Raw genomic sequence first — 25,679 nt, forward strand, 5'->3', positions numbered from 1 at the left:
TGTCTTGGAACTGGCTGGAGTTGGCTCTGTTGGACATAGAGGGAACCTCTAGCATTTTCTTTAAATAGGCACCCCCAAAGCTCCCCGTTTGCCACTCAAACTCAGTAGAGTTTCAGATGAATTTAATTAAATTGTTATAATTGTATTCAGTTTGTTTTTAGGAATTTGGTATAACCTAGACAGACAGGCTCCTCCCAAGAATATACTACCTATCTTTCTTTTATATATTTATCATAGGAAAAGGTGAATTGTCCCCAGAAATCTTTCAGTGGTGATTTCAGAGACAGCCTAAACAACTAATTTAGGTTAAGAGATTTACATTCTAGAAGCCTAAAGTAATACTGGATTAATCTTACTCTATTTGACATGCTTGGCATGAAAATCAGCATATTCATCAAGTACTATTACAAATTAGATTTTTATCTAATAAGGTCATTAACCTAAGTGCTATCAGTTTTTTCTTCTAAAGAAAATACTAATGACAAGATTTAGAAAATGATACAGATATTTATGCCACTATTTAACTCTCCCCATTCCAAGTTATATTGGTATGCATTTTTATTCAATGACTGACCTGATTTTAATTTTTTCATGATGCATTATCTGTTTTATCCAAAAGCCGATTGTGATACAGCTACACAAAGGTAAGAACAAACAAATTTTTCAAGTTCTTAATTCAAAAAAGAAGGGTTTTGTATTTATTTTAAAAACAAATTTCCTAGTGGACTAAGAGTCGGGTAGTTGAACCACTGATTTCATCAGGGCTGTCAAGCTTAACCAGGACGCTTTTAACAATTAAATCTAATGAATGGGCACAGATTGTCCTTCTGTAACTTTGAATTCCTGTAATTCTGAATTAATGCTGTAGCATCTGAAAGGACCAAAACTACTGCTCACTAACACACTTTTGTCATGTACATGCTGACAAGTTCCTCTGTGATGCGAATACCTGTTGCTTTGCCATCAGCCATCAGTCCTGTCTTTTGACTGGAGCTGTTACTAGTCATTACCTTCTACAGAATATTTCTTAACTAAATAAGTCAAAGAGACTTCTAAAAAACTTTTAATAGCCTACATTGTACTGATAGCTGTTAGGAAGTATTGTCAACTACTTTCCACCTACTCTTAAAAGAGTGTCTTTCTAAATTACTTTTATTATTTGTGTGACTGCAGATGCTCTCCCAGGCCCATGTCATATCACATGTCATTGAACTTGGTTTATCATATAAATAAAGCATACAGACTACTCCAGGCTACATCACATGCTTTTTCACTTTTCTATACACAGTATCCAGTACTTTTAATGATATCCTTAGAGAGCTAGTCAAAGAGATTGGGGGTAGAATGTGCTAGTGACTGTAGGTTCAGCTGAAACTCAGAAAGCATACAGGGTAGGATTTGTGGTATTTTGTTTGCTGTTCCTCACTCAAAAACTCTCTCCTCTGAGTAATGAGGTGAGCATCAAATTCTGCCTCGCATTTGACAGACATGTAAAAAGTCTCTGTTGGGCTGAAAAATAGAATCAAAAAGAGCTGAAAGAAATGGTAATATAACAAACATCTTTGTAATCACTGAGTCACCCTGACCATATCTATAAGGCTGAATGAAAATAGAATAAAAGATTATAAAAAATAATTTGAATCTCACACTTTATTCAATTTGATTAAACTTGTTCCATGTATGTAATGTTACTAAAATTCCACAGAGTTCCACTGCTTTTATGTGCATACACTTCTTTTTCTGTACTGGATCATGACCACAGTGAAAGAATTAAGAAACAAAAAGAAAATAGTTGTATGTTTGTAATGTGTATATACAGGGTAATCTACTAAATTATGAACATAGTGCTGTCTCAGAATATCTGACTACCATATAAAATGCCTAATGGGACCTATAGCAAAAATTAATATGGTTTGACAACAGTTTCATTATTTATGCCTCTGGAGAAGAAGCAATATATCTGACCCTAAACACAAATACAAATCTAAAAGCCTATTTCTGAAGAATTTGAGGGAATACCTGTGCCTTAATGCAGAGTTAAATATCCAGTCTCACTACTGAAAAATGTGAATTTAGCACATTATGGACATTAGCTTATCAAAAATCATAATCAAATATCAACTTGTTTACATATTATCAGATGTCTGATTAGCTCAGATACACAATGGATTTGATGTACAAACCACTCTGGATACACTGAGTCAATAGCAGTAGAATAAGCTAACATGTAATGACTAACATCCTTCAACAAGCTGTTTACCAAAATAATTTTACAAAGGAGAAATAAAGACATTTCAAAAGGATTCTTCCTCAGTCTGATTGTCTTCTGCTTTGAAAGTAAACACATTATGACTGTGTAGCATCTGGAGCCCATTATATTTTAATTATATTTTATACAAGTGATACTTCCTCTTAGAAAGTACTTGATAGATCACTATCACTTATTTATTCTGCATTGATAATTGTAGACTTGGCTTTTTTAATTTTCAGATCCAACTAAGTAATACCAGTAGAGAAAGATGATAAAAGTGGTGATTCAACATTATGATTACATCATGTATTATTCACAGAAAGAAAATCTGCAGAAACATAGTAAATAGCAGTCATTTGGAAACTGTTCGAAAGAAAGCTCTTCAACCATGGTGGAGACAGAAGGTACAGTACAGAATTTCCAGTTGGCCATTGCAAAAGACTGCCAGAGGAAGTGGGAGGTTTTCATTCCTCCAAGTTTTTCATATGCTTTCTGGAAAACTTATAATAAAAAATATCATTCAGTCTAAGCTCTTGAATGGTCTCCATTGGCCCTGTATTTATAAACTTACAATTGAACAATCATTTAAAATAACCACAGCGAAAAACTTTATGGGTTATCCTCACTATGGAATAAAAGCAAAAAGAAAGGTAAAAAACCCAAAAATTATTATACAAGTACTCCAGCAAGGACCTGCATGTACTAGTGTAGGTTGAATATCACCACTAGCTACAGCAGAAGGATTAATGTATAAATGGTTTAATGTATAAATGAAGGAAATATGAATAAATATCTGAAGGCAGTGTGCAAAGAGGACAGAGCCAGAAGTTTTCCAGTAACATCCTGTGACAGGACAAGAGAAAAAGGGCAAAAATTGAATACTGGAGGTTCTCTCTGAACATCAGGAGACGCTTTTATTTTTACTGTGAAGGTGACTGAACCCTAGAATAAGTTGCTCAGGAAGGTTGTAGAATCTCAGTCCTTGGAGTTATTCAAAAGCCATCCGGAAAAGATCCTGGGAAACTAACTCCAGGTGATCCTTCTTGACCAAGCAGTTGCTCCAGATGGCCCCTAAAGGTTCCTTCCAACCACAGCTATTTTGTGATTATGTGATTCTGTGATACATGGAGCAGATTTCTCTCTCCATTTGCTCAGAGAAACAAAACATACCTATTACTACACACATGAACCTTACCTTCATTGTTCCATCCTTGTCCTAAAGTTTTTTTTCTTCAACACAAGGAATGAACACATAGAACAAAGAAATAAATCCCCTGCTCTCTCCATCCTTCCAATTCTTTTATGCACTAATAGCTTATACAGGAAGAAAAACTTTAATTTTAATTTTAAATAAGATGAATTTGAATTTGAACTGTTATGTAAAATCAGTAAGCCACCATATATTTTTTATTCCAATAGAAAAAAATAAAATCTAGAGTAAAAGGTTCTGATCAGTCAAAATTATTGAACCACTCAGGTACTTTTTCTAATTACAGTTCCTTAGATACTCAAAATGGCAGGGAGAGGTTGAAGCTTTGCCTGTTTCTTCTGCAATATGTTGCATGCAATTAGTACCTTTGAGAAAATGTCACTTTGCATTCTCAGTTTCAGACGCTCAGATAGTCTGTACGCAGATGGCAGACTAAGACCTTCATAAAGTTAATCAGATGAAAGCAGAGGAAAAAAGTTCTCCTAGAGACTGAGTTAAATAGGCAAATATAGAAAAACATCATTTGCTTTGCATGAAATGGAAACATTTTTGCTTTAAGGAAAGTGTTTAGAAAAACCTTAATGTTTCAGTAAGTTTCTTACAAATTTTGTTCAAAATAAAAGAAAGCACTCAAGAATCGTGACATTGATAGCGTTTCAACTTTAGCATCAATAATTTTCTGAATTATTGCAAAATGTCACATAATGCACACATAACATCATGCTGGAGAATCAATAGTCCAAATATTTATGGCTGTTAGGAAATTTCACATTTAGTTGCCAGTTCCTTTTTAGCTACATGTACAGTTTATTATAAAATTGAAGTTATACATTATTAAAATTAACAGAGAAATGGGATTGTGAAAAATACATAAAAATATAAAATATTCTTAGATTATGTATATTTAACACTGGTTTCAAATTTGTTAGTAAGATATTGGTATTTATCAGAGTAGAGATTTATTTTTGTTAAATGAAAAGTGGGATATAAACAATTTTGTTGATATATGGATGTAATATTTTGTCTAAGCTAAAGACAAACATAGTACTGTCTGATAAGCCTAATTCTTAAAACATCACAAATCCAGGAGGAATTAAGTAGTAACCCAAAACAATGATGTTCACTAAGCCATATGAATTTAACTACAAAACATTCATGAATATACAAAAATTTCTTATTTCTTAATCAAAATATCTTATGGACCAGCTTTAACACCTAATCTAGTCAGAAAAATTATGTTAAAAAACATTGTGTTACAAGAATTATCTAAATTCATACTTAATTTTCCTCTGTATAGTTTATCCATTAAAATTGTTTAGATAGACCATGAACATTTAGCTCTGGAGAATCAAATACAGTGTCATATTTTCTCCTTTTAATAAAAATCAAACATAGGAAAAATTGTAAACCAAATGCTTTTTTATGCTGAGCACTGTAATTTAATAGTAAGACAAATTAGTATAAACTGCCACATAATCACACATTCTATATTGATATACATTCCTTTTAATATCCTCTCACATGACTACCTTGCAGCTTTTCAGCTTTCACCACCACTACTACTGCATCAACATGTCACCTAAATAACTGCAATTAAGCATTCTCGGTAGCTGCTGATTACAGGATGCTGATGAACATTCCCGGTGGATTTAACAGACTCTTTCATAACAACGACAATAATTATCTCATATTATAATGTCTGTGCTTCTGAAGACTTCTTAAATAATCTAAAATTTTAATTGTACAGACTGTTGATTAATTCAGCCTAAAGTTCAACAGGAGCTTAATCAAAAAGGTTCAAGTATCACATCACTGACATCTATTAAGCAATATGGTAATATACATCCTAGGAAATAAATACTTAAGCTACTTGGTCTTTCAACCAAAGTAAACTTTTACAAAGGTCCACTGCCCTCTTGAAAAGAGCATTGCAATTTTTTATGCCACTTTCTATTGCAAGGAAATAAACAATTTTTTTTCTTTTTCAGAGAGGATTTCTTCATTTGGTTGAGTTCCTTGCCACTTTGCATGGAGAATAATGACATTCAGAAACCCAAAATTCAGAATTTTGATGTCTCTAATAAAACTGTTATTATCTTTATGGTCTTGAAAACTAATGGAATGACGTGGTTCACCAGAGCCCAGGCTAGTTGATATAACACACCGGCACTGTGCCAGGTGTGGGGAATTGCCTCAGCATTGAATTTACCAGGGGCAGAACCTTTAAAGCCACTTGCTCTACAGTGACAAAAATCAGGGATCAGTTGAAGAAGGAGGAGGCTCTTTGTATGAGGTTCCAGCAGGGAAGGGTTAACCGGACCTATAAGGGGTCAAGGACAAAAAGGGCCAAACCACCTCTGTGTTTGGGATTAAATAGAGGGAGTGTTCAGGGGCTGGGTACAGACATTCAACCAATCAGGAACAAACAGGGGAGGAGCATGAGGTGGGGTTTATGGTATGAGGACCAATGAGGACAAGGGGGAGGAGAGGACAGTTCACATGGGCCAATAGAGCCTCCAGGGTTAGGGGATTTCCAAAGGGGAAGTACTGCAGGGGGCTGGGCTAACAGGGGATTGACAGGGTAGAGAACAAGGGATAGGATTTACAATGATGGACAGCATAGGGGAGGATCCAATTTCTAGGGAACATGGGGGAACATAGGAATGAACCATTATATATAACTGTAAACTAACGAACGTCTAAAATAAAGTGTGCACTGCAACATCAGAACATATTTTTTTTTACCTGAAACCAGGTCAAATCAATTGTGCAATACTCACCTGGACCAGTGTTTTGTGATGATCTCTAATGTCCTTAAAAACTGTATCCATTATATTTTATTTTCTTCCTTTTATTCCTGCATAGAAACAGTGTTCCATGCAAGAAGTGAGAATCCCTTTGGTTTATCCCATCACAGATGTCTTTAGAGGCTACATTCCTTTGAAGATGTATGCATCAACAGGAAGAATTTTTTTATTTTTGTTTCCTCATTGTGAGCCATGTTCAGTACAGTCAAATAATTTGTTAAATCACACACAAAGATGCAATCTATGACAGTTTTCTCTAAAATCAGTAAGGGCTACACATATTAAAGTGAGGTTCATATGTCAGGAAAGACAAGTGTAGAACTTGTGCTACTAATTTCTGGCAATTTTTAGAAATTTCCACCTTTCCCCTCAAATGCTGCAGAACATAACACATTTCAGCATAACTACCTTCTGAACAATCCGCCTCCTCATTCTCATTAGTTATTTCAGATAAATGTACAGCATTAGTTTGTTAGCATATTCTAAAAAATATACATTTTTACTCCTTTCATGTTTGGATCAAAAGCTTATTTCTCCATGTACCTCATCTATTTCTCAGAATGCCCATCTTTTTTAATAGAGGAACAAAAAATATTCTTGAGGCAAAACATCTGTGTAAGCATTTGAAAAATTGTCATGGATTAATAAGGTATAATTCGATTTGAATTGAGGAAACTTTGCTAAGTCTGAGAGTATCTGTGTTGATATATCCTCTGAGTATTCATTTTGACTACACTTCTTGGAAACTAAAGGACTAGAGAAAAGTAAATATGTAAAACCCACATTAACATTAAATACATGGCTTTGTTAGTTTGTATCTGCTATGCAGTGGAAGACTGGTTTTCTTTATTGAAGTGCCTTGATATAGCATCAACAAAACCATTCATTGCTTCTTAAAAGCTTTCTCTAAGAAAAATAGTGCTCAAACAGCACAATAAGCCACTTAAAATGTACATATAAAGATACGTACACATATGCATAGGCATACACTACATATGCATACATGTATTTATATATATTCTGGGAGAGACTGAAATCTTGAAGGTTCATGAGTCAAACAATCAGCCATTCTCAAAAGCAGCAGGTGCTTTTCTCAAGCCAGATTTTCACCCCAAAACTGAAGGGGAGGAGGATTGGGGATGTGGTGATGGAGCCTCTGGTCTGCATGAGTAGCCCAGATGCGGAAGGGGTGAGCACCTGTCACCAGAGGATGGCCAAGAAAAATTGACCTTAATTTAGCACCACGCTGGGTTTTGAGTCCGGTAAGAGAAAAGGCTGATAAGTAGAAGATTATGTTTTTCATCATGCCAATATCCTCCCTCCCTCTCCATGAGGCTCAGATGTAAAACTCCACCTCCACCCCTGGGGGAGGAATTCACATGCAAGTCTTAAGGTATCCATCCCTTTTCATAAGGCATAACTGGCTCAACTACACCAGCAAAAGAAATGGGATTTATGTCTTAGAAGGGGTCATGAACCATCAAAGAGTTTTGTAGTGCCCCCAAACTTATTTCTGGGGCCTTCTACCAGAGGACCATGCATGATCCGAAGTTGCATGAGACAGTATAAAATTCACCCCCACGGAAGACACCTGGGCATTTCTACTTGAATCTGAGCATATATTGCCCACTAAACCTTTTTTTCATGGGCTTTCCCCACCTGCGGTGGATCAAGACTGTGGCCATTACTTCAAACAATGGACATCCAAACTGCAGCAACCAAATCTTGTCTCTGCATCCACAGGCAGTGACTCTTACCCCTTCTTTCTCTTTTCTTTCTTTTCCTTATATATTTTCTTAACAGGTATTTTTATACTTTTCTATTACTATATTGCTATAGATAATAACTAAAATGGCTATAGAGCCCCTTTCCATTGCAACCAAATTGCTATAAAATAAACCCACCATAAATATATATATATATGTATATATATATATAAACACCAGCCATTTAATGTTGCTTCACTCTAATCCACCCCAAGGGGTCTATTAACAAAAACCTTAGTTATCCCTCCTCTGTGGTGGGTCATAACATATGCCTTTTTATTGGTCAGGTGAACTAACCATGATCAGGTGTTTGGAAGTATAGGAGGAGAAATGAAGCAGCTCCTGTGCTTGGGTCATTCATAGGATCTGGCTTTAAGGGTGTTTCCAAAGCGTCTTTATCATACCTTCCCATCCAATTCAAAACACATTAGCAAGAGGAGATTATTTCAACAGGGGAGCAAAACTCCAGTTTACAAAACACAATCTTTTAATCCTATGCTGACAAGAGTTTTTGAGAGGGATAGATGGAAGGAGTTAGGAAAATTAATAGATTCTATCCTAAAGCAATAAATAGTACTGATTCTTTAATCAAGTTCTTTTCAGATGCTTTCTCCTGTTTTCTTCATTACTTTTGCTCTTCAGTCTTGGGATGCTCTGGCCTTCTCTAACTGTTACCGTTGAAAGCTTTTTTGAGAGATTCTGTTGACCTTTAAGTTCCAGGCAGCAGTTAAGTTTACCTATGGTAGCATATCCATATGAATAGTCTGGGGAAAAAAAAAAAAAACAACAACCTGGTCATTCTTGCCCTTTAATTCCCCATAATACAAGAGAAAAGAGTAAGGGTGGAAGGAAATCAATCGTAACTTATCCCTTGACGAATATCAGCAAACACTGTGTCACAAAACCAATGTGAAGAAATGGAGTATGGATTTTCTGCTGACATTTGTAAAGTGTTTGTGTCAAAGTATTTTTCTAATATAGCAAAGGTTACAGTTTAACAAATTAAAGCACATGTTTCTTTTGAACTGACATGCTGATCATTTGGGTTAATTTAAATGGCTTGTATTGTTCTAATAAACTCTCAACCTAACCTAGTGTGATTATGGCCAGTCTTTGCATTAATCTGCCATAAGTAATTGCTTTTTCATCAAAATGAGCTGAATGACAACAGTGTAATAGCCCATGACTTTATCTAATACAATTTGGAGGAAATACTATATGCCATTTAAAAATGTGCCCAGAAGTGAATCTGCATTGCAAAAACCTAGGCAATGATTTAGGTTTAATATCTCTAATTTCTGTGGGCTAAAGTGTTCCTTGATATTACAGGAATTCTTGAATGAAATAACTATTTTCATTTGCGTTATAGCTTCTATTGCCAAAATATCCTATGAAAGACAAAGAACTTTTTTTCCTAATCTCCGTGAATGAATTTACTTTAAATTAGTTTATGTATATAAATATATTTAGCACTTTTGAATTATAGTGTGATAAATTATAAGGAAGGCATCATAAATGCTAAGGTGTAATTGGACTGTCATGTATTATGTCAGTAATTATCATCCTAGGAAATTCATTCCACTTTTACTAAGAATTGAACACTAAATATAATTTTGCAAGTCTTCTGTGTGCTTCACAAAGTTTTTTTTATTTACATATGCATGTCTCTTTATAAAATCCCTCATAAATGTAATGCCATTATAAAGATATATTTTATAATGTTTTATGCATGGTTCATGAAAATATTTTGATTTCCTAGAAGACTGTTCAGTACTAGTGCTAATGCATTTCTTTGTATGAATAAACACCAAACCCAACCTTTTTTTCTGTATTGAATAACAAATATAATTTGAAGAAGTAGGTTTTACAAATCATAAATGTACATTTTCCAAACTGTCTTTTTCCAGGTGGTTGAGATCATTTGGATGTCAAAGCCATAGAGTGGATTCTTCTTTTTTAAGTCTGAAGATTGCAGTGCAATGATAAAAGAAGGAAATTCAGTATTGAGGTGTGGTCTAACTGGTCCCTAAGGACAAGAAAGGTTTCATTCACAGCATGTGCTACCTGTAATGCTGACAACTTTCAGTGACCATCTTTAAATTATTTACAGTGCTACACATGATCAAAATATTTTTTCATTTTCCATTGCCTTTGGTGTCTGAAGAAAAATAATGAAACATGAGTTTTCCAAGACTTTTAACATTTAACTAAAACCTTCACGGATTTTGCCTCACTTCACCTACATGCACATAACGAGTACTGTGAATGGTGTAGGAAAGGCCTCTCAAGAAAATGAGCACTGTTGAAAAGCATAAACAAAATCTATCTAGTTCTGAGGTTGGACTCTCCTATCAGGTGAGGTGGGATCATGTGTTCTCAGGATTCTTTCATGGATGAAGAACATAGCAGAACCCTGCTTCAATCTGTGTGTAAATTATATGATCAACACTTGTGCAAAGCATCTCTGCATAATATAACAAAGGGAATGCCCTTTTAAAGAATAGTTTCCATATTTTCTTCTGCTTTACATAGGAGTAAGAATCAACCACTATAATAAATATTCTAGACCTCACAATGCCCCAACATACCAAGAACATGCAAAGAATCAACCTATTGCATAATAATAGTCAATTATTTAATAGTGTGTGCTAATTCAAACATGTCCTTGACATAATTCTTGTTTAGGAGCAATAAATTCTTAGACATGCTTGTGACATGTCCTTGGGCTTATAACAAAAGGTGAAAACTCTGAGATTGGATTCACTTACATTTAATTTTGTTTACAATAAAACTATTTTAATTCCTCTTTATAAGATAACTTTCTTTTCAAATGAATAGATCTTGGTCACAGGACCAAGCCTGACAGAATTCAAGAAGTGCTTGGACAATCCTTTGAGGCACATGCCCCAGGAATTCCTGGGGCAGTTCTGGAGGGCCTGGGGAAGGGTTCTGGAGAGTTCTGGGCAAAGCCTGGAGTTGGGCTTTGATGAACCTTGAAGGTGTCTTCCAACTCAGGATATCCTATGATTCCATAATAAAGGATAAAATGTTATTAAAATAAGGTGAAGTGTTGCAAAATGACAGTAAGAACCAGACGGTTGGAGTGCCAGCTAACACAGCTACTTTGTAGACTTCCTTCAGGTGAACTGTTCAGATATAATGTAATTTACATTTTATTTACTTATAAAATGTGAATATTCAGCTTCTTTGAATATCAGACTTGGGTTCTCACAAAGTGAATGTGACACTATGTACATATATACTTTGTTTAATCCCTTCAATAGAATGCTTTAATGACAAGTTCAATTTATTTTTCCATGTTGCTCTGAAGCAATGACTTTATGAGATAGAGAGAATTTTCAACCAATCATTTTTCATTGCAGAAATACAGTTTTGCCAGAATTCTAATGCTTTTTACTCACAAACTTTAGCAGTATCAGATTTTGTTCTTTAGATTTATCTTGAGTTCAGGAGAGACTTATGATTTATTCTTCAAATAAGGGACCTAAGTCTCTTATTAAAAGAATAACCAAGGCATATAACATATGAATGATAATGAGATGTAATCTTTTCATCAAGTGAAATGACCAGGAATATAATCTCACACAAATCCCTAGCATGGTGACCATGGGTTTTGTTCTCTCAGAAGCATAATTTTCAGTGACAAGGTTTTTATCCATCATGAAAGTAAACCAGCAAAATGCTCCAGAAACTTAAATTTTAGTTTGGTTTTGAACAGGAATTCAGAAAATTTTTTAGAAATACCTTTCTGCCTTTTTCCTGTCCTCTGGATTGCTAGAGTTATTTCCTTATTACCCTGTTTATTTCAGGCCAATCCTTTCAAACCTGCCATGTTTCTGCAGTCTTTTCCATGTTCCCTTCTACAAACTACGAATCCATTTTAAAAGAAACAACTGTGCTACTGCGGGGTGGTCCTGGATCAGTGGATGACACACACTAATAAACTTGTACGTGATGGCAATGCCTACATGCAACACACTTCAAACTCATTTCTTCAGCACAGTCCCCAGAAAGAAACTAATAAAGCATAAAGGACATTTGTTTGTGGGAACCTAAAAAAAAGCAGACTCAAAACTACCTCTGTTATAATCTAGTCAAAGAATTACCATGAGAATTTCAAGTTATTTAGTATCAGAAATGGCAGAGAGCTGACAATGTGCTTCTAAAAAAAATAAAAAGAGTGGAAATTAATTTACATAAACCCCTAGCTGCTGCCTGTGGCTTGTCTGAGAAAACTGAGCTAACTGTAGAAAAATATGGGAAATCACCAGAATCAGAATTCCTCCCACTCTGTTGTGTCTAGCAGTTTCAGTTTTTCTCAGACAGATGAATGACTGAACAGTAAAACATCCCTAGGTCACTGATCTTGAGGGAGGGAGTGGTAAGATTTTGGTGTTTCCTGAGCTGATAGAAACAGGAAGAATTCCAAAAGATCAGAAATATGCCTTCAGTCACAGGGGTTGATTCAGGACAAGAATTGAGGAAAGATACTATTCTACTGCATTTCTAGGACCTATCAAGGTGTGTCCATGCTTAAAAGGATGGATTCTATTCATGGAGCATATATATGATGAAAATCAAGTAGCATTCCAGTGAAAACTAAGATACTGGATATCAGTGTTCATCTGGCAATAGAAGAAGGAACAATCTAAGATCACAAAAGTTTGTGCACATTTTTCTGCTGCTGTTCAAATGCAAGGTGAAAACCTTGTCTTTATCTATTAAAATGTTATTCAAGAAATTTCCAAAAGCAAACTTTACTCTAGAGTATAATCAAGAAAAGTTATTAATCCAAAATTTGTCTTCAAAACAGGTGTTCAAAGAACACTATTTCTGTAAAAGCTTCATTTAAAAGATGCACTGAGATGGATACCTACAGAAATAGCTCTTGCTCAGAGGACTTATGTACGTATACAGAACAAACAGATCAAAAGAAAATGTCCCTACCAATACAGAATTTTTAACTTGTTTCCTTGATTTGCCAGGTTTGAAGCTGAGCAAAGCTTGCTGCCAATTGACTTGACCTCCTCTCTTTCCATTTCATACATATAAATAAGATTTGAATTATTTATTTTGGAAATAATTTACTTCTGGTTGTGGAAGGAAGCTATCACTTCTCATGCTCTAGACTTTTGAAATATAAATCATATGGGGCTGCTTTTTATGAAGGGCTTCTAGTGAAAGTGTTCTTATTATACAGCTGTGATGTTCTTCTATTAAAAAAACATTAAATATTTGTTATGTATCTGGTTCACCTACATCAGATAAGACTGCCCTTTCTGCCCTGAAGAATTCCCTTTTCATGTCCTTACCTGATCTGTCACAACTTTCGACATAATCAGAATTTTAATACACTTTAACCTAAATCACAGTCACTTGCTCCTATAAAAAGCATAAGACTGTAAAATTGGATTAGCACTATAGAGTACAATATGTAATTTTAAATCAGAATAAAATAGGGTTGTAGACCAGCATTTAGGAAGTTCTGACTCTAATAAGATTTGACAGTAAAAGAAAAAGGAAGACAAACAAAGCAGTGCTTGATTTCACAGTAATAGTCTCATTACCTCTTAAGCTCTGGGCAGTGATTATAAAGCATTTAAATTTTTTCTGTGATAAATATTTGATGCTTAACTAAGAAAGTAGGTTTTATAATAAAATAAACAAAAAAGGTTTGAAAAGGGGTAAGGAAGTTCATAACATTAAAAATGTACAGTACTTTAAAACAATAATATGGGAATAAAATAGAAGTATTCAAAATTATTTCAAGGAATCCAGTGTGGATTCACATGTAATGTGATGTAATGAATTTGGGGGGAAAAGTAGATGCAAAACCTTTTTAATGTGCATCTGTAAAAATTCTAGGTTATATATGATAACCTATATTTTACAGGTGAACTACATACCAGAGATGTGTATTTCAGCTAGATGTCTTCTGATTTGGTCTATTTACATGTGATTTTTAATATAGACAAATTATTTTGCATTTCTCTCTGGAATGCCTTAACAGCTCATAGTATTAAAATGAAATCTGTGTATGGTTTCTCAATTTAGTTACAGTGATTGTTTCCAAATACTTTGTCTAACACAAACACAGATCTGTAATCTCTGAGAAAATGTAGCCCTCTTTTTCACTGTTGTAGATAATCCCAGTCCATATCCTTGGAATCCATCACAGCTTTTCAAATCAAAGAAGTCCATTACTAGAATTCTAAACATCCTCCTACATATTTAAAAGAACTTACAATGTATGGGGGAAAAAAGGTGGTCTATCTACTTTTGGAAGAATCTGTCATGAAAATATAATAGTCTTTTTGCGTAGAAACATACCAGATTTTAATCACAGAAAAACATTCCCTCACAGAACAGTCTAAAACAAAGTAGAACAGGTTTTTTTTCATTCTTATCTCAATAACCATTTTCTGAAATAAAAATAGAGCCATTACTTCTGCCATTATTTAGGACTGTTTTTGTATCTAATAGTTGATCACAGAATTTCACAGATACAGAATCAAACCTATTATTACATTAACCTATTTTTGCCTTCATGTGCAGAGAAATCTTAGATGAAAACATACCAATGGTCTTATCTCAAAAGACAAATACATATAAGTCATTAATCATGCTAGGTTTCTTTTAGAACCTGTGAAAAGAAATTGCACCAGTTATTCTTAGCTACATATTTAGTAGGAACAGTAGAAGCAGTCCCTCCAGAGATCTACTTTTCCCTAGATAAAGGTGATGAGTCCCTACTTAAGTGATGTTTAGACACTTAATCAGACTGCAAAGAAAGGACTTTTGTGAAAACTATATATAGTTTCCTCTTGAGGAAATCTCCTAAAGTTAAAAGCAGTAACAATAATGCAGGGCATGTGATGTAGGTAATAAGTCTCAGTAAACTCTGTCCCGTTCATTGTCTGCTTCAATTACAGTTTTCACCAAAGAAGGTCTTCAGAGGTTCCATCTTTGTCAGTCAAATTACAACTGTGTTGCCTCTGAAACAAATTGGACCTCTTCACTTGTTCTTTAAGTAGCTATGGATACTTTCCCAAAGGATAATCTCTATTCTTATCTTTTCTTTCCATTTACGGTTTTATATTCTTTAGAATCATATTGACATGAAAAAAATGCTTAAGAATGGCCACTGAAGTGTTATTCTGTCAGATTTCATTTGCTTATGTATTCATCTTTCACCAATCTACTATGAAGATGTTTCAAAGACAGGCTTTTTGGGGAAGATATATGTATAATTGACCTCATTCTTTGGGGTTAACAGCAGCAGCACTTACTTGCAGTCTTCACTAATGTTGGATAGGTGTAATTCAATAATGTAAATAATAAGTCACTGTATATTACGGTCCAGCCATCAAACATCCAGACATGGTTTGAACAGTCTCACCAGGAGTGCATGAAGGGCTGTAGGTTTGCCATTAAATGTAGTCTCCTTCAACAGTATCAATTTTTTATGCCTTTTATATATGACATACCTAGAATATTTGGAGCACAAATATTCTTTGAAGAAGCTTGAGCATCTCAACTGCACCATAAAGGAAGAGGTGTTTTGTCTGACCCAATACTGGATTGCAAAATGCAGTGCAACATAAATAATTTCTGTATCCTATGCCATAATCATAGGTGCACTCTTTCTCAACCATTCTGTACCCCCTGCATCTGCCTCGCACCTACATTGTGCTTAGGATGGATTCAGCTGTAGATTCAAAGGACTGTTTTCAACTTGTGCAAAATGCCCTGCTTTTATACTCACTTGTTCCAGGTGAAAAGTCTAGGTGCTCCTCTTCAGGCAGATTCACTACAGCCCCGTATAAGTCTAAGAACTGAACTGCCTTTAGACAAATGAGGTTGTCCCCTGCTTCCATTTCTTTATTGCACAGGGCCGCCAGGAGTTAGGAAATATTTTAAGTACATATAAGATCGTAGTCTCTGCAAGACAAGAGAGTGCCATTAAATTATGATCCTGAACCCAGCAGCATGTTAAGGACAATACTATTTTCTCTCTAGAAACCAAATATTCCAGGCACTATATATGATATCTACCTTGGACTAACTATATTTGTATGTACATCATCTCTGGGTCCAGAATTATCTCTGAGCAACCCTGGCTGTAAACACCATTTTATGAACTTATATTTTCATGCAATGTTTCTGCAAACCAAGTACCATTCAGGCTTGGAAGAATGGAAAAATTCTTTACAAGTGAGGGTGGTGAGACACTGGAACCGGTTGCCCAGAGAATCTGTGGATGCCCTCACTGCCACATCCATGGAGGTGTTCAAGGTCAGGATGCTTGGAGCTCTGAGAGATCTGATCTAGTGAAAGGTATCCCTATCCACAGTAGGGGGTTGGAACTAGGTGATCTTTAAGGTCTCTTCCAACCGAGACTATTCCATTGATTCATGATTCTATGATCTCAGATTCACAAGAGAAAGAGGTAAGGTTTCCAGCTGTACTCTGCCTCAGAAAAACACTGTGGTTCTCCAAGGACTGGTGGTAGGGAACGGATCAGTTTGCACCATGGGACAATCTCTAAACCACCCTTAAAATTGTTGTTTGATGTGTCTTACAGGGTTTCAGCCAACCATACCTTTATTCCAACATCAGTGACCCCAGCACCCTTCCATGTGCTTAGTCTCAGTAGTACCTCCCAGCAGAAAAAAATGTTTTTCTTTTTATAACAAAATGGTAACAGAATTTTCTGATACTTATGTTCTATTGCGCAGAAAAACCTCTTTGTTGGTTTGAATACTGGTGAAGTTTGCAAACAAATTCAATAACTCCAAATCCACTATGCTTCAAATAAGTACTGCCTGTAGCCACTAATTTGTTTATGTGAAATTTCGCAATGTGCTTTCAGAGAGAACAGCTATCTTCAGGCTCTGATCCAGCTATAATCATTACTTTATTTTTATTATTATTTTTAATTTAGTGTGGAGAGCTACAGTATAAAGGTTGCCAACAACAATGACTAAATTTGAATATTTAGAAGTAAATTACTAAATATAATGAGATGTGGACTTAATTTGCATTTACCATTAAAAAAAAAAAAAGAAACTGGACATCAGCCAGTGCTCTTAAGCCAGACTTATTATCACTCAGAAATGCTGTCACAGCTCATGTGTACATGGGACATTAGTCATGCATTTTGTTAATCTAACATAATATGGAACGTAATTTATCAGGACATCAAAATAATAGCTTTTACTCCATTTTCCCATCTATGTGAGGATATGCACAATAGACTCTGAAGTTATACATGCGCTCTATTAGAGCTAATTGAAACTAGATGATACAATTAACGTGGTTCTTAGTAAAAAACATTAACACTTAATGTAAAATTCTGATCACAATAAAAGTGAGTAACATTTGAAGGAAATGTGGTGTATAACTGCAAAATCTATTTTTAATTCAGTGAAAAAAATTAAAAATAAATAAAGAAAAATAAAAAATGATAAAGAGAAAATCAAAAATATCAAAAGCATCAACTGGACCAGTTATTGCCTCCAGCTTTGATCACTGTATCTTATTTTTAATGGGGATGTGACATTTCAGTCACTTCCAGAAATTATGAGTTCTCTAATTTCTGAAATTTAGATGCAACACAAGAAAATGGAACAGGTGGTCATGGTATGAATGAGTGGCAATGATAATCCATTTGTACTATACACTGTGCTGTTATAAAAATTGAACTTTAAACATTCTGTTTAGGAAAGTATCCCAATAATGTAATGAAACTGTCTTTTCTGTAGACTGTGACTAAATTTTAATGCAAGCAATGGTCAAAATTTCCAAGACTGTAATTTTTGTCTTTTCCCAGAAAATTGCAATAAATCGCTTGTTGACATTTTGTTTGTCAGCTGATTATATTTTTTTAATCTTATTTCCTTAATTTTCTTTTTACACATGCAAAGAAGAGCAACATAAAAACTGTATTCACTATTTGGCAAATGAAAATATGCTGTAGGAATATTTGTGGATAAAGGTCTTAAAAAATGTAGTTCACTATAAAGAATGGGATTGTGTGAAGACATACAGATGAAATCAACATCAGAAATACATTATAGAGTATAAATATAGGGTGATAAATAAAAACAAACAGATTTAGGACTGATTAGCAGGAAATAATAAAAGTATTTTAAACAAACATTACAGTTTGTGATGGTTTCTGGAGTGTAGCCTTGGGGAATGAAATCATCTGACTTACTGCCTGACAAGAAACCAACACACATCAGAATCTATACTGAGAAATTTAAACAAGAAAGGAAAAGTTCTCTCTTTATTTCTTTTCCAAAATTATAAAAGTCTTCAGGAAATCTGAATGTTTATATGGATTTGTCTCGTTAAGGACTTTTGGGTTCGGGTTCTTTTTCCCTTTGAACTGAAGATTGATGAGAGGGAGGCAGTTTTCTCTTTTCGGTCTCAGTAGTTTATTCTTTTCTTATCAGCATTACAAGGTACAAGGAGCTATGTGCACTATGATAGAAAAGGGTAAAATGGCTAACAAAGATCTTCTTCAAGGTCTTTGATATGTCCATTTACGCAGTTAACAGAAACCAACTAAATTATATTTCTTAGTGACCCAATGACCCAACACCTGTGTGCTGCACTATGGTATTTTCTATCCAGTCACTTACTACTACCCAAAAACCCCTAGGAGAAGAACATGAAGAAGAAAGAAGAAGGACAAGAGACAACACCCTAAATCCTCCATCTTGTCTCCTGTTCTCTAAACTACTTTTTCACCCAGTGATTTGAGAAACTTTCTAATCTACACACTTACGCTTTTAGCTTTTTCTATCTAACTTTAACATTTGTTTTCATGTATCACCATGAAAACATGCTCATGAATTTCATATTATATGAAATTCAGTGTTTCTTTGAATCCTAGAACTAAGTATTAGAAACAAGGGCGCACACACTGTATCTCAGACTCAACAGGATCTTGTCCTTCTCACAAGCATGAGAAAAGTAAAATTTACCCATTTTAAGAGTGCTGTGTCAAAGCTTTTCTCTAATGTAGGGAAGCTAGGGGGAGAGTTGGGTTGAATAGCTGGGTTGAATAAGTGATAAAGCTGGGCAGGGGGGAGGGGAGGAGAAGTGGGAGACATTAGTCTTAAAGACTAATTTGCTGATCTTTCAGGGGCTTTACAGGGGAAGGAAGGGGAATTAGCTTGTGAATGCCCTACATATTTCCTTGTTCCTCTCAACAGAATGATCTGCTAAGCTTTTCAAAGGAAATGTAGGTATTAAAGCTGTGATGACCCCAGGCAACTGCCTACTTAGTCTGCATCTAGGTTATTAAAAAAGTTTTGGGGAGGCAGGGTGGAAGCTATGGTGTGGAAGCCATGAAGAAATAAAATGGAGGAAAAAAAAGGAATATTGGCACTTTCAGGTAATATTGTAAATTATTTCTGAGCTTTAGTTGCGTAGCACTTGCACTGAAAGCTGGTAAAAAATAATTTAAAAAGGCATTTAAATTGAGATTTTGTTTGTCTAGTGGGCTGCATTTTGTTTTTCTCTCAGGTTTTTACTTTAAGATTCCTGGAATTCCTTGAAAAGTCTGAGTGCCTTCTCATTGTCTGTCTTACTTATAGGCTTTGGCATGGATATGAGCACCAAGAAGATTTGGAAGACTTTTCTGTGCAAAAGGGACAGAAACATATCTTAGTCCTGTTTTAACTCTGCCAAAGCCCCCCCAGAGGCTCTGCAAGTGGTCAGATAGAGCAACCAAAAAGCTCCCATTTCCTTTTCTAATTCAGCTGAAATACCTGCTGCCCTTGATTTTTCTCCCTGAAATGCAAAATTCACTTGAACAAGAGCTGAAGGAGATTTCTGTGCCTTTTCTCTGCTCCATGGGAAAACAAGTCACTGTGTTTGCTTTACACAGAAGTCTTTGCTTTCTGTTGTACCTCTTAGTGCACAGCACCTGCAGAGACAAGCTCCAGAGTGACACATTGATTTCCCCACACCAGGTGAGGCCAAAGGAATTAGGATGTAACCCCATTCTTTACATCCTTCTGATGAGAACAGACCTGCAGCTGTAGTGGCAGATCCCACTTGGACTTAATGTTTCCTAAGGGAACCTCTCTTCCCAAGTCGTGAATGGCTATTACTCTGGGCTTTGGTATCCATCATCCCAAGGAAAATGCCAAAGTGCATCAGATGGACAAAGGATTTAGCTTCTTTTTTTTTATGTCTGAAACAAAGATAGGGGAAAAGTGTGGAAATAGCTGCAAACAAAAGAGAAATTACATATTACAAGTGCACTTGCTGGTAAAAATTCATAAGGATTTTATTGAAAGCAGATGTTTCAGCTTGGAACATTAAATCTGGTTTAGAAAGAAACAGGAGAAAAAGCATGTAAAATCAATTTACATTTTCAGAAGACAGCCCAATCATTTATAATCTTTGCATCATTCATAATTAAGTCAGATTATTAGTCTAAAAACAGCATGAAAGTGTCATATAAGTACTTCTATGAAAGCATCAGTAGCATACTTAATGTTTACTAGAATTTACTAAAAATGAGGTAGAAGAAAAATAATTGCAAAGAAAGTATTCTATGCTGCATTTTTGAAAGGAGTTGAATTTAGTTTTAGGACATTAGTATTGTACTATAAAATTGCACTCAATTGCAGTAAGTGTTTTTAAAATGCACATAATGAGAATAGCTATATGTGCCTTTGAATGTAGTGAAAGTAACAACTGGATGTCACTTGAAAAATACTTTTTTCTCTTTTTTTTCAGGACTCTGATTAGAAACAAATAACAGTAAGGCTTTGTGAGGTTCATGCTCTCCATTAACAATGTCTGACCACTTGAATAATCAGAACTAGGAAAAGCTATTTTAAGCCTTCTGGGTTCCTATAAAATAACGATATGTAGTAAATTAGTATTTAGCCAAAGTATAGGGTTTAAGTAATGTAAATTATCCCTGTCTTAATATTTTCCAGATTACATTAAAAATTTTGATCCCTATTCATCCCCTTTTCACTGAAGGTGGAAAGAACCTAATTACAAGTTGAACCCACAAAGTATGAAATTCAAAATCAAGTCTTTTTCTCTCGTAAAATCATAAACAGGTATAGCACAATGAATGCTTCCTCCATCAGTTCTTTGATCAAACCCATACTGGTTTTGAAGCCATGAAGAGGAGGTGAGTTGCTGATTGAGCAAGTCTGAGACATTTTTCATTCAAGCAATTCTTCTGGAGAGATGGGAAGAAGACTTGCTGAAGGACTATATTGTACTATTTTGTTGTTTTAAACAGTAACGAATTCCAAGAGTGGCACTTGGTAAAGGAAAATGGATGTGACAAATGACATAGATTGTTGGGGGGTGGGGAGCGGGGAGCACAAAGATAACTAACACCAAAACTACATTCTTCAGTTGGAGAATGCTTTAGTTGTTAGCCAGACAACTGTTATGTTTTTCTAAGATGACCATGTATGTTTTCCTTATACTTTCATTTTTATGTGTCATTGTTTTATGCTCAAAGTGCTTGCTAAATGAATGTTTTATCTATGAAGCTGTTTAGTAAAGACATGTAGGAAGAATAGAAATTTTCACTACCTTAAGTTAATGCTGTCTTCTCGTCTCAAGAGAGATCGATAGTTATTCCAACATGGTCTGTAAAAAAACCCAAACAAAACACAAAAAGTTACTTTTTTCTGAGTGTTGTGTGTAGTTTGTGTTTTCAGATTTCTCTTTGTAAGCTTTCTATATTTTAGTCTTTGACTTATTTGTGTTAGTTGGTGAGCCATTAAATTGATTTAGGAATAAATTTGAGTGACAGCAGAGCTTTCATGAAACAGAGGCTCAAAACTAAGAACAAATAACTGATAAGGAAAATATGTGTGTTTAGACTTTTTTTATATGTGAAGATAAGATCCAGAAATGAGTTGGAGTGTTACTGACTACAGCTTTTGGCCCCTCAACACCTAATGGACTTTCATAAGCTTGAGCAGTGCAATTATCTTCTCTGTGCAAGCATGAGTAAAGTTGTGAAGCCTAGGAATGGAGTTCACCAAAACTAATTCATAGCTGCTGGGAGAGATGGAAAAATCCAAAGAAGAAATTCCCCTAATATTTCTGGAGAGTATATCTGATTGATCTTCTGAGTTTGACACCATATGGACATTGGTTTTCACAGCCTGAAAATTTGTTTCAGGGATAGGATTGAGATCTACATTAGATTGCAGATTGAGCTGAACAGCACAAGTGGATGTGCCCTTTCAAGTTAAAGTGCCTGGAGCAGTGATTGTAAGATTCACAGACCCAATGGGAGAATGAACATTTGGGAACTTGTCTCTGTGGCTCAGTGGGGTATGCCTCAGAAAAATTATATTTAAAGTACATCAAGTAAAGTATGATGTATCAAGTTAAAGTATGATGAAAAAAACCCCTCACCACAGTAAATGTATAGAATATACATTTATTGTATATTATATAATATTGTATAATATATTTGAATGTATTATATGAATATGAATATGGATGTATAGAATATATGAATATATGGAATATATAGAACCTATAGAATTCAAAATTAAAAGTTAGGAAACAGGCTTGTTCAATTTCCAAACTGGAGGACACAGCATTGAAATACATTTCCTCATCACATTTATAAGTGAACTGAAAAAGGAGTTGTATCAAGAGGCATTCCAAGTAATATGGACCCTAGCAGTCAGGATTAATATATGCAAGGTTCAGAGAGCTCTACAAAAGAACTCTGATACTGATTGGGTAATAAATGCATAAATGTAATACAGTAAAATTTTAATATAAAATTAAAGGCTTGGGAAAAGAAAGCTCTGATTTGACCTATACAGGGACAGACTTCTGAGCTATTTGCTCGTATGAATGGGGAGAATATAATAATGATATTATAAAGATAGATTTATAAAAACATATGGTAGTCAGAAGTAGGTGGTAAGCAGAAAAACAAAAAAAACCATACAGATTATTAGAAATAAAAGAGAGGAAAAAACTGCAAAGCATCAGTAAATTGTAATATATATAGCTACAGTTTTGAATACAGAGAGAATACTAGTAATGCTGAAAAATATTCAGAAAGGAGAAAAAAAAGGTTCATCCATCAAATGGATGGAATCATTTCCATAAGGAGACTAAGAGTCATCAGCTTGGCAAAAAAAAATCAAAATGCAATATGATGAAAGGCTACGAAGCCATGAGTGGCAGGGAGAAGATGAATAATGATGAACATTGTTCACTGTGGTTTCCAGTGAAAGACCAGAGGGACATTAAGTGAAATTGGTATGCAGCCAATACACATGAACAAAGCCAAATATCCTTTCTACCAGTGTATAATTACTGTGTTTTACAGAAACTTTAAGATTCTCCATGTTAAATGGAGAAAACTGGTGGAGGAAAAATCCTTTGCAACACTTAAGAATAGTTTCAGACTCCATGTAATGATTATTTGGAAACTAGGAGAATGTTCTGGGGAAATATCACAGCACAATTATTAAGTTTTTTTCATTTTCATATACACTGTCCCAAATAAGTCTGATTCAGCAGTCATAGCCACATCAGCATAGGTTCAAAATCCAAAACAGCAGTAGAGTGTTCACATCAGTGAATTCTAGAAATCTGCTTTCTCTCTCTTGTGCCATAATTTCTTTCCCATGTAAAAGGGAAAGAGAGAGTATAATTTTGAATCTTCATAGGCTGATCTGGTAACTGAACCATGTTGGTCCTGATGAGTAAACTTCAGGGATTGCTGTTTTAAGTGAAATTACTCTGGTTTTGTTTCAGTAGCCACTGCCAATACGTGAACTTTGAAAGCACATGTAGAAAATGCAACAGTCAGGCACACTTGCTTTGTTTGTTATATATTAACATTTCTAGGTGTTCTCTACTAGCCCATGTACCAGAAAACAGCCAACTCTTATGATACCAACTACAAGGATCTGGATTCCCAGACTCTTTCTTTGCCATTGTAAACCCATTAAAGTAAAGAAAAAAAAGTGTTCTGGATGCAAATATGGGATTGATGTCCCAAATACATGGGAGGAATTCCAGTGTTAAAGGGTGTCTCAAGCTGTGTCCTCATTTCTGGGTTCTGAAGAGCAACTACAAGTTACTGAGTGCACAGAGTCTTTCAGATTTCCAGTCTAAATTCAATGACCACTTAGTAGATATTCACTGGTGAGACAATGCTATCTTTTTAGCCAAAGTAGTCCTCTTTTTCTCATGTTTAGCCAACTGATGCATGTGATCTGAACAAGCATAACAACCTGTGGTTTGAATTTTAATTATATTCAACCAAATCCCAGCTTCTGAATGCATATATCATTTGAAGCAATGAAGTTATCGTGGGAATTCTGCAGACATGTGGATTGCAAATTTAGCAGTAATAATGTTTTTATTATCAGATTCTGTTCTCAATGCACAGTATTACAGTAATAGCATTTCTGAGATTTTAGAGGGGTGCACTTTTTTTTCTGTAGATTGACTTTCAGGGGACAGTCTCTAGATCGTCTGTACTTATTGCTATATTTGTGTCATTTTTACAAATTTAGTCCTTCTAAGTACTTAAGACAATAAATGAAAGAAAGAAATCTTTGTGGTTACAGACAGTGCAAACCTTACCTCATGTCATGTCAAACACATGTTTTATTTCCTTAGGGCTGCAGGGCTATGACTGCTTACCAAAGAAACAGATAAATAGTGCAATGTTTGCAGTAAAGAAAGCTGATGATAACACATTTACTAAGTGGATATGCCTATTTAAAAGATATTAATATCTTGATAGAAGATTTTGCAGAGAATTAATCAAACAAAAGGCTCTCATCTCTGCCTAATGCACACTGAAATGAAGTAAATGTGTAGTAGACTTTCTGTATCTCACCGGTGTGCTACACATTCAGAGATGTTTAAAGTGTCCTCTCCCTGTGAGACTATCATTCATGAAAAATCACATAGGCTTGTTAAAAAAAATACTAAAAGTTTATTGAGCATAATAATAATAAAATCAATACTGTAAAAATGTTCTGAGATAGTAGAGAAAATTAGTCCTAACAGCCATAGAAAATGCTGCTTTAGAATCAGCTAGAACAGTTAAAGGTTATGGACTGTTGTTCTATTTCTCTGTTTAATAAGGCTTTACTTCAGTGGCATATGGGTATGATTTAATTTCCAGACACATCTTTGTGTTATGAGACAAAATTCACTGTACCACGGACCAATAAGCAAATACAAAGTTCAAAAAACACCAGGGAACAGAGTTTACAAGTTAAAATTAGAAGAATTAAGAAGCATGATTATTCAGTTTTACATGAGTTTTATGCCCATACCACCATTGTGTGTACTAAAGTTAACTGGGTCTAACACATGTCCACCATGAAAAAAAACATAAACAAGGCAACCACATTGTAAAATTAAACACTTTTATGCATAGAGTCTATTTCTTTTTCATCAGAAATAAAGTACTTTTTCTCAGTTATGAATTCTCCCAATTCTTATGTACCATTTGGCAGTCAATTTCTTACAAAGAGGATGAACGTATCTCTCTAACCCATTACATGGACATCCACCAGCAACCATTATATTGTAGTTAGTACTTTCTAGTGAGGCTCACGTTTTTT

Source organism: Cyanistes caeruleus, chromosome 2 (genome assembly GCF_971803275.1).
Source record: "Cyanistes caeruleus chromosome 2, bCyaCae1.hap1.1, whole genome shotgun sequence".
Taxonomy (NCBI): domain Eukaryota; kingdom Metazoa; phylum Chordata; class Aves; order Passeriformes; family Paridae; genus Cyanistes; species Cyanistes caeruleus.